At 35.6% G+C, this 10,840-nt stretch overlaps 1 pseudogene; it reads right to left on the bottom strand.

Moving 5' to 3' along the window:
- Positions 1 to 1,709: 1,709 nt before the first annotated feature.
- LOC148164105 (heat shock protein HSP 90-alpha pseudogene) lies at positions 1,710 to 2,808 on the bottom strand (annotated as a pseudogene).
- Positions 2,809 to 10,840: the final 8,032 nt, after the last annotated feature.

Here is a 10,840-nt window from a genome sequence, read left to right as displayed (position 1 = left end):
ATTAATTTTGAGGCACCAGCATTTTCCTGCTTCATTGTAATTACTTATTTGCTCTTTGATAAGTCCCAGCAACAACAAATTTACATTTACCCTAGGTTCAACAAAATATCCATAATATAAATATGAAGCTGCATTTAAGCTAGTATTCATGCATTTGTTAAATTTAAAGACAGGCTTAGAATTTGTATGAAAATGATTTTATCTTTCCTTGTTAATCAATGTCTGATTTTAAAAAAGTTTAATCACACATTCACATAATGTGCATTTCTCAGAAAAGGAATTACATAGATATGGCAAAACTGAACTGTGTCAATTAAATAACAATTGTTTGAATATCTTCACCATGTATATAATAAGGGGCTGTGATGTTAAGTTTATTATATTGATTAGCCCCAGTTTGCTATGTTTCAGGAAATGAGTTTTCCTAGGAATGAGCTAGTGAACGAGGCATAAATATTTTTAAGTCAAAGCCAGAGTGAGGTGAATTTTTATTGCAGAACTTTAAATGGATTATTTTACATTCTGAGAGCATCCATCAGAAAGAAAACTGCATTAGAAAACCAATGTGATTGTGTCAAGATGATGGGACTAAATTGGCCATGGCAAGATTTTTGTCAGTGTTTTTGGCTGTTTTCATGATTGATTGCATAACATTGATTACGTTAACTGTGCAGAGCTCCAATTTGCTTATTAAGCTTGCTAAAATAATAGATTGACATTGGCAGAATTTCTTTTCATTTGAGTTGCTCAAGAACTATTTCTCATTACTTTGGGACAATCTTAAAAACAAAACCTAACCTACCCTCCCTTAAATTCTAGATTAAATTCTAGATTTTAACTTTTTAATTATTCATTTAATTGTTGGAAATTTAGAAAAATCCAGCCATTAATATCCTATGATTGATAGAATTAAAAACAGTAGTGGATCATTAAGAACTTATATTATAAATAAGGAGTGAAATGATGACAGAATATCCTATTCTAAGAAAATAATGAGTAGCATAGTGACACGTTTGTTTCTAAACAATACTCAACATTAATGAACCAGGGGAATAAATGTCTACCCCATTTACCCTGTGGTATCTTGGGCTGTTAAATAGTGAAACAAGTTATGGCAACTGAAAATAATCAAGAACAGCAATAGATTATTTGTGTGGATCATACCTAAACACCAAAAAAAAAAAAAAGTCCATGGTTTCTTTCTGCAATGCAGTCCCCTATTCTATATGATATGTGATTATGATTTAGTGGAGGAAAAAGGTTCCAAGAACTTCCTCATCAAAAAAGATGAAAATAGGGGCGCCTGGGTGGCTCGGTTGGTTAAGCAACTGCCTTCGGCTCAGGTCATGATCCTGGAGTCCTGGGATCGAGCCCCGCATCGGGCTCCCTGCTCAGCAGGGAGTCTGCTTCTCCCTCTGACCCTCCTCCCTCTCGTGCTCTTTACCTCTCATTCTCTCTCAAATAAATAAATAAAACTTAAAAAAAAGATGAAAATATGCATCAGAGAAAGGTGGATTCCTGTTCATTGAATATGCCATTTTGGGAAAGGAGCAGACCTGATCCAGCCTTGATTTCTGGGCGCTGCTCTTAGATATCCAAACTTTGGAGAGGAAGAAGTTTTGATAAGTTTTTTTTTTTTAATTTTTGTATTTGTTACAACTTTTTAAAGCAGAACGTGACTTGAGCACTACTTTTCCACTCATAGAACTTGCTGAGTTACTTTTTGAACAGCTTTACAACATGCCTAAATAGGCTTAGAATTTCGCTACTCTAAACAACGCTCTTCTTTGGAAAACAAGCCCTATACATAGTTACTCCCATCCAGTTGGTTCAGTTTAACTACTAGTTTCTAGAAGCCTGGTACATGCAGTTGATAACTACAGGGGATAGAAGATTTAAAAAGTAAATCCTAGACGGCGAGAGTCGTTTTAACCAACAGTTCTCTTTTAAACATCAAGGTATAGCTCAGAACACTTCAGTGACAAAAAAAATTTGGTCTTACTAAGGAATCCGCTTGGTAGCTAAACACTTTAGAGCACACGGTTCACGTTAGGTTACATACACCTCACAACAAATGTTACCTTGTCCAGTTACAAGAAGCCAGCATGGAACCGGGGAAGAAAAACTAGCTGGGCTTTAGGTCCTACACATCACAGTAGCACACTCCAAAAAGAAAGAAATCTCATCTTCCCCTTAAGTAGTTACTGTCATGCCATACAGATTCTTAAAATGTTAACAAAAATAAAGAAAAACATCCTTGAAAATATATTATCAGAGGGAATGAAGATAAAATATCGAATACATGTACAAGTAATGCTCAGTGGCGCTTAATCGACTTCCTCCATGCGGGACGTGTCATCGTCGCCCTCAAGGGGCGGCATCTCTTCGCTCACCGCGGCACTGCTGTCATCAGCCGTGGGGTCGTCTTCGTCAATACCGAGCCCGAGCTTGATCATCCTGTGGATCCGGTTAGCATGTGTCTGGGGATCTTCCAGGCTGAAGCCGGAGGACAGGAGAGCAGTTTCGTAAAGCAGGATGACCAGATCCTTCACAGACTTGTTCTTGTCGGCCTCTGCCTTCTGCCGTAAGGTCTCAATGATGGAGTGGTCGGGGTTATCTCCAGGTGCTTCTTCGCGGCCATGTAGCCCATGGTGGAGTTGTCTCTCAAGGCCTGGGCCTTCATGATCCTCTCCATATTTGCCGTCCAGCCGTATGTGCTTGTGACAATGCAGCACGGAGAGGTCACCAATCGGTTTGACACGACCAGCTTTTCTACTTTTTTCTCCAAGATGTCCTTCATGATCTTGCACAGGTTTGATAAGTTTTAAGGAATTAATTCCAATAAACATCACTGGTCAATGCTAAGAAGATTGTGAGGATATATGTAAAGACCCAGGTCTCCAAGATGCATGTGTGAAGTGACAAAAAGGATAAGAAGGCAAAAGTTCAACAGGGACTTCACCTGCCTTTTTACACCTCTCCCACATGAGACCATGAAAACCCTGATGTCAGAATGTCAAAATGCCAAAATGACTCTTGCACACACTAGCTCTGGGACTTGGGCAAATTGTGTATGCCTTGTGCCTCAGTTTCCTCATCTGCAAAGTGGTGATAATATATAATACTTACAGAGTCGCCGCAAGTATCAAGTGAGTTAATATGTGTTAAGTGTTTCCAACAGTACTATGTAGACATTAGCTAACCTTACTATATCTATGCTTACTTTATATTTGTGTTAATGGCCCTGTGCAACAGGGGTGGGGTACAAGCATGAGTGGTGGGACTGAAGGTTTCAAAGTGGCAGAACCAGACATAGCCTCATCTTTTCAAGAGATTGACTTTTAATTCCTTCCGTGTTAACAATTCATTCTTTCAAAATCCTCCTTTGCTATTTATATATCTACTTTTCTAAGAAGAAAATGCAGATTTAAGTCTTACATTAGGAGGAAATCGATTTCAGGCAAAATTTTCCCTGTTGGCAGTTTTCTTTCATCCTGTGCAGAACTCGAGTAGGAAAACAGTAACATTAATTGATCTATCAACGGTCTTTGAAACAATGAAAAAATCTACTATAATTAAAATTTAATAAGCTTTAAATAGATCTGTGATATTTCTACACCATAGGAATTAAAATTATTGCAAGCATAAAGATAGGTAGGAATATTCTTAGAGCAGACCAAAGCATAATTTCTTATGGCATAAATCTGAGCTATTTTAGCCCCTTAAGCTGCATCGTAAGTTCTTGATGATCCACACTGTGTTTAGGTGAACTTAACTTGCCTCTTCTTGCCATAATAGGTCAGAACATAAATATCTTCTTCAGGTGGCTGATATTTTATTATCCTAAGCTTAAAAATTTAGATATTTCACACTGTCAAGATAAAACATATATGTTCTGTCAAAAGTTGAATTTTTCCTTTGTTGGATATTTTACTTAACTCAGTAGTCAATACAAAATAATTTTATAAAGTGAGCCAATTTCTTTAGGTACCTGTGGAAATATTTGGCAGTTAAATTATTCTGGCATGCATACTAGGCAGTTCAAAGACAGGTAGTCCTTGGGATGCGTTTTCTAAGGCTGAGAAAACTGGCTTGATTTGAAAAAAAAAATCCAGGTCAAATCATCCTTTCAAATTTTTGTGCTATAAAACTCTAGGGGGTCTTCATCAAGGATTATTCATTCGTGGGTGAATCTGGTGATGCTTCTTGATAAAAATCTTGTTTTTAGGTGTTTATAAAATTCTTCCTGGGGAATCTAAATATTCCAGTTAATGTTAATACAGATTTTTCAGAAAAGGTTCAGTGGATTTATAGGTAACTCCCCCAGGCAAGTATTTGGGGTACAGGACACGGATTAAGGTTTCTAGCTCTTAAAATGCATTGTCTAAACTGTTTGGCCACCAAACATTCACCTTAAAAAAGCAACAAGAGGCATTAAAAACATATTGCCTCTTGGCTTAAAGAATGACTTTGGCTTTGAATCATCAAAACTCTAGTCATATGTGAGAGAGAAAGTCAAGATCCTTGATATCTATCCCCTCCTGCGTATGTGCTAAATTCTAGCCTTATATCTGATTATATATCTGAAAAGCCACATGCTTGAAATTAATTATCTCCGTCCTCAGCATGATTATCATTCTTGATTTTGTAATTATTCTCTCACATTTTAGAGGAATTTTCTAAGATCAAGGTATTTGAAAATTATTCTTACATTTTAGGAAAACTCATCAATGACACTTTTGGGTGCTGAATGGCCTCAATATAAAGTCCCAAATGACAATTTTTTTGCAGAACTTAGCATGAAGAAAACAGACTTTACTTCAAAAATCGCTGTACATTTTTTTGTTCACTTATTTGTCAAAGCAATATTGATGGACTACGATGGGGGCCAGAGTCTGTGCTGGACACTAGATACTCAGTAAAGCTCTCAGAAAGTTCATGGTCAAGTTGGGGAGATTGACAGGAAGGCGATGCTGTGAAGAGCATGAGGACATTGGAGGAGGGATGGTAGACCTTTTCTTGGGAGACTCAGGAAGGTCTACATGGGAAGAGGTGACATTTGACATGGTGCTTAATCATAAATAAAATTTGTAGGTAGAAGAACTGGAGAAGATCTTAGACTCGAGTAGAAATTGTAACTTTTGCAAAGGTATAGATGTGAAAGGTAAAGGTATACAGTCAGAAAAAGTACATGTGGGTAGAGGGAGAAATTCCATACATCTAGTAAGGAAGGCTGGCAGGAGTTGAGATTGAAAAGGCACTCTCAGGGTAGGTCATAAAGGATGTGGATGCTAAGCCAAGGAGTTTAATTTAACTCTTGGACACTCCATAATGGACTTCAAGCAGGGGAAGGACATGATCTAATTTATGAGATAACTTGTTTGTGAATTTCTTATAGAATAGGCTATTGTGGTGCCTTGAAGTTTCCTATATTTCCAGCACTTAGCTCAAGTGATGAGACAAATAGCTTGTGCTTAATTATTATCTGTTGAGGTGAATACTCAGTCATGAGGCTGCTGCAAGATGGAATGTAAGGTAAGGATGAAGAGCAATGTTCGATTTGGGGTGTATTTTACTACTGAGTTCTCTTTTGGATATTGACATGCCCATAAATTTTTCCGTCTTTCCTGAAAGCTAGAAAATTGAAAGCTATATAATTATTATATGTGGTCCTCATAGTTGACATGTATGTTCCTTCCTTTTCATGGATTTTATTTTGTTTCAATTTCATTTATTCTTTCATGACTTACAAGCCGCTTAAGTAGGTTTTGAGGATATGCTGGGTGAAAATCAATCCATATTTATTAAAAAATTCACTAGGCAAACACTGCTTATGTACTTCAGGACTGTTCAGCCCCGGATGACAGTGAAGGCTCATGCTCGGTGATGCACCCTCTGGAGGAGACCTGCAGCCAGTTCCAACAAGTCGACATGTCATTCTTGTTTCCCAAAGACTACAATTATAAAACCTCTACATCCTCCTTATGATGTTCACTTGTCTTTTTAATTCTCATGTTTTCAGAAATATATAACCATTAAGTTTTCATGAATGAGTATAATTTCTAAACCTAGTTCAGAAAAAAGGACGTACATATCACTTACACTCTTTGGCCTGCTGGGATTCCCTGTTAACTTTATTTAAATAATTTAGGAAGTGTTAAAGGCAATCTATGAATATTGTATTTCTATGAACTATTCTTTGAACTAGAACCATATAAAACTTTAATTATGAGCACTTGTTACTTGAACTTTCTTGTTAATACTATAAAAACAACTCATAAAAACTAACCTAAACCATTATTTGGCTTGGTAGAAGACACCTCGATATCCAAGTTTGCCTTAGAATCGTTACTATGCAGGAGGGCTATGAAATAAGCACTACCTCTGAAAGCAGGAACTGTGGACCTCTCAAAATCACCAAAGCAACTCACTTCAGAGTATAACTTGGACAAAGTCACACAATTCCCTTAAACCCCACTGCCCCATAGTTAAGAGAGAAAGGATAACCTCACAGAATTATTATGAAAATTGAAACAATACATAAAGTACCTCAAAAAAATATACTCAATTGAATGTGTATTAACATTTGTATAAGTGAAATATAGAAAATGTAGTTATGGGACATTGCATTTAACACACTGCCAGTAAGTTTACTGTAAAATTAATATTCATTTTCATTATGAGAAACCATGTTTACCACTGTTTGCCTATTACCCATCTCTCCCAAATAGAAATAAGGCTGACAGAAGTTAAAAATATTTCTCCTGTGATAAAGCAACTATTTCCTAAATCTGATAGTTTACTGAAAAAACTGAGTTTATTACTGATCTTATGTCAAAGTGAGAAGCATGGCATAACTATGCTTTTGATGGGACAAATTTTGTTATTCACATTTGAAAACTCTTGTCATCATTAGCATGATAATTTAATAATTTATAAATACTTCATAGCAGTCTGCTGAAGAGTTAATGTCTTGTCAAAGGATCAGTTCAAAGTAAATTAACTTCCTTAGTTTTTCTGATTTAAAACTGCTTTACCTAATAAATACTAGGAAATTCCTCTAGTTCATTGAGTGAAATAAGGAACAAATTATATAATTTATAGATTACAATTGTCAGAGTAATCATAAATTATTTCTGGTTTTCCAATTAAATTTCCAACTGATTCTATTTTCTTAATGTAACTTTTCAGATGTTTCAAATAAAGTGGATAATGTCATGGTTATTTTAATAATTTTATTTCATTATTGCATTGGCCTCATTTAGGACAAGTTAAGTGGGGATTTGTCCTCATTCCCACAGTATTTATGATGCTCACACCCAAATTATTTATGAGGTATTTCTTCTTATTCCCAAAATATTTATGATGTATTTCTCCTCATTCCCAAACTATTTCTGAAGGTAAAATCTAACAGGTAAGGATATGTTTTTGGTGACAGAATCTTGTACATATTTAAAGTCCCATAATCAAACATTAGCTGCCTAAAACCGCATGATTTAGCAATACAGCCTTGAATACACATGTATATCACCTCACAATTGATTTGAATGTGTACCCTTGGGAGGACTGAGCTTATGCTTTTTAAAATCATATTTGTCCCTGCTCTTCCCTGTTTATCTATCTGTTTTATATGAAGAAGTTAGTGTTGATTTTCCAGACTGGTGATGTGGAAGCTCTGAAACACCAAACCTACAATGATTTCAGTGTTTGATGAGTAATAATTTACTAGAAACCCATTTAATATTGCTCAAACCACATAGGAGAACAAGTGTATTGACTTCTTTTTGTCAGATCTCACAATAATTAGGCTTTCTAACACATTAGATGAATTAACTCAAAAAGTCTTAGTAACAACTGCGTATTGGAAAGAGAAATTCCTATTTTCTTTCTATAAATGTCAAGATAGCCCAAGAATCAATGCACCTACAATGTTACTTTATACATCATAATATTCACTAGAAAATCCTGATATGAACTGGAGACATTTGTTCTGTTGCTTATTTTCATGTCACTATAGGCAAGGGTAAAAACATGTGTTGTCAAATTTCAAAAGCAAAATAATTCCTAATTATGACATGTTTTATAGTATAATGGACACATTAAATCTGAACAAATTAGATTTCTATATCATTTCACTGTAATTGAAATTTTAACTGAGTTTTTAAAATTATTATAAAGAAATAAAAAGATAACCACTTGATTTTGTTCTCGTCTCTAATTTGATTATCTACTTGCAGCTAGATATTAGGGGTCCAATCACATATTCCTTTTACCTTCTGTCTTTTTAAACACTGGTAGAACCTCAAGAGACAAAAGGACATCCAAGTATTGGCTGTTATAGTACTAGGTTTCCTGACAAAGCTGGTAGGCTTTATTGGAGATCACAGTCACATCTCTGACTTCCTATTTAATTCATGATAACCAAGCTCACTGCATTCCATTTGCCTTCAAGTTAAAGGTCAAGAAGCTGGAAAATGGTGCCTGACCCCAAAATCCATCGAACTCCTATCATTCAGCCTGCCTGGGAAGATGGCTTGCTCAGAAAGTCTTCCAGCCTGGAGATGGAGAGCACAAGGGCTACTATATATAAGGATTATCGAGTCTAGGTGGAGTTGAAAAAACAAGGGTACATGGCACGTGTAAGCAGTGACCTGTATTATAGAGGAACAAAGACCAGTGAATGCTAGATTCATAACAACTTTCCCTATCCACGTGGAGAGAAAAATAATAGTATGGACAATGGGGTGGAAGTTGTGGAAACAGCATTCCTATGCTCTCCACTAACTAGTAAGGAGAGGAGAAATATCCTGGACTGTGGGCTGAAACTGGAGTAGGGGTTAGAAACAAAAGTTACCCCCGCTCTAGTGTGCTTCCTGTCTCTATTACAATGACATGCTAAAAATACAAAAAATCTGGACATAGAGAATGAGACACTATTAACTTAAATTATGCAAATAGAGTTAGGAGCATAGTATTTAAATTTGTTGATTATTCCACAGTTTCTATCTTATAATTTTATTCTTGTATTTTTAAAGATTTTGTTTATTCATTTGACAGAGAGAGAGAAACAGAGAGCACAAGCAGGGGTAGGGGCAGGCGGAGAGAGAAACAGGCTCCTGGCTGAGCAGAGAGCCTGACATGGAGCTAGATCCCAGGACCCTGGGATCATGACCTGAGCCGAAGGCAGACGCTTAACTGACTGAGCCACCCAGGTGCTCCTTATTCTTGTATTTTTAAATACAAATTTTAATTATCTCCTTTCTTACAAACCTGGACATAGCATGGAAAATATATTCAGTTTCAACAAAACCACTGCCCTCTTCTCTTATGACCCCTACCTCATTTCACATAGCAAGTTCAAGGCTGAATACACAGCTAGTCCATCAGTTGTAAAGCTGATCCCATTAAGACTATGTTCTTTCACTTGAATACGAAAGATCTTTAGAATTTTGTAAATATCCTGTACTGCAAATAGTATTACAAAAAGTTCAATGAAATTAAAGTTTTTAAGAAACAATCAAATGGTACTGGTAACCAAAGTGATCATTTATCTTACAAAAAATGAAAAAATAATCCTATCCAAGAATTTTTATGATAGGAATAATTTAAATTACATTATTTTATATATTTATATATTATATATTTATAGTAAGGGAAATGTATGCTTAGCAAATATCGAGAGGAGAAATTGAAGACTTCATAGTTCTATTGTGTGACTAGTATGAAGCAATAATTCCAACACTTTGAAATAAACTTCATAAAAAAATTTGCCTTATTATTCAAATTATCTATTCCCTAAAAATACACAACATAATATAGAGAGGACCATATATCATATAAGGCAAGTTTCTAGTGAAGCTGAAGAGGGAAGGGAATGCATTTTGATTTCAATACGAAGACCACAGTAAGAGATTATCTTCATCACATATTTTTTAATTTTCAAATTGAAACATGCTGTTTCCTAGATATATAATAAAAATCAACTGGACGAAGTTTGGACTAAATGATTCTAAAACAGAGATACTCAAGTCAGGACAATATAAATACTTAGAAACTCAAAGAAGGGAAGAGATCTCTAACCTTCATTTCCAAATTGAGAAAACAAATTCACTGGTTACTTTCTACAGAATTCTATTGGGTTCTGGCTTCTATGACAATAAGCTTTTTTCATTTTTTTTTTCAGATAAACAAAATGAAGTGTTGCTACCACAAATAAAGTGGTTAGAAGGAAAAGACTTGCAGACAAGTACACCTTTAAACTGTTGAATCACAGATCTGTACTTCTGAAACAAATAACGCAACATATTTTAAGAAAAAAGAAAAAGAAGAAGATAGCAGGAGAGGAAGAATGAAGGGGAATAAGTCAGAGGGGGAGACGAACCATGAGAGATGATGGACTCTGAAAAACAAACTGAGGGTTCTAGAGGGGAGGAGGGTAGGGGGATGGGTTAGCCTGGTGATAGGTATTAAAGAGGGCACGTTCTGCGTGGAGCACTGGGTGTTATGAACAAACAATGAATCATGGAACACTACATCAAAAACAAATGATGTAATATATGGTGATTAACATAACAATAAAAAAATTTAAAAAAGTACACCTTTAATAAAGTGATAAAGCAATGCCAAGTGCTTTAACACTTGAGAACTTTCCTGAATAGAATGACAGGTGTTTATCTAGCCTTGCTAAAATTAGTTATATTATGCTTTCTACTGCTCTAGTAGTTTGGGTGTCTAACATTCTGAATATCTAACATTTTCATGTTAACAGAGGCACAACTGGTAGAAACAACAAAACTGGAGTATAACAAAAAAAGCACGTAAGTGAAAAAATTAACGAAAT

The sequence above is a fragment of the Eumetopias jubatus genome, unplaced genomic scaffold, assembly GCF_037043125.1.
Source record: "Eumetopias jubatus isolate StellerSeaLion01/CBP00866 unplaced genomic scaffold, mEumJub1_p1.0 scaffold_6, whole genome shotgun sequence".
NCBI lineage: Eukaryota > Metazoa > Chordata > Mammalia > Carnivora > Otariidae > Eumetopias > Eumetopias jubatus.
Note: the sequence above shows the minus strand (reverse complement) of the source record. Positions and strands in the feature narration are given on the sequence as shown.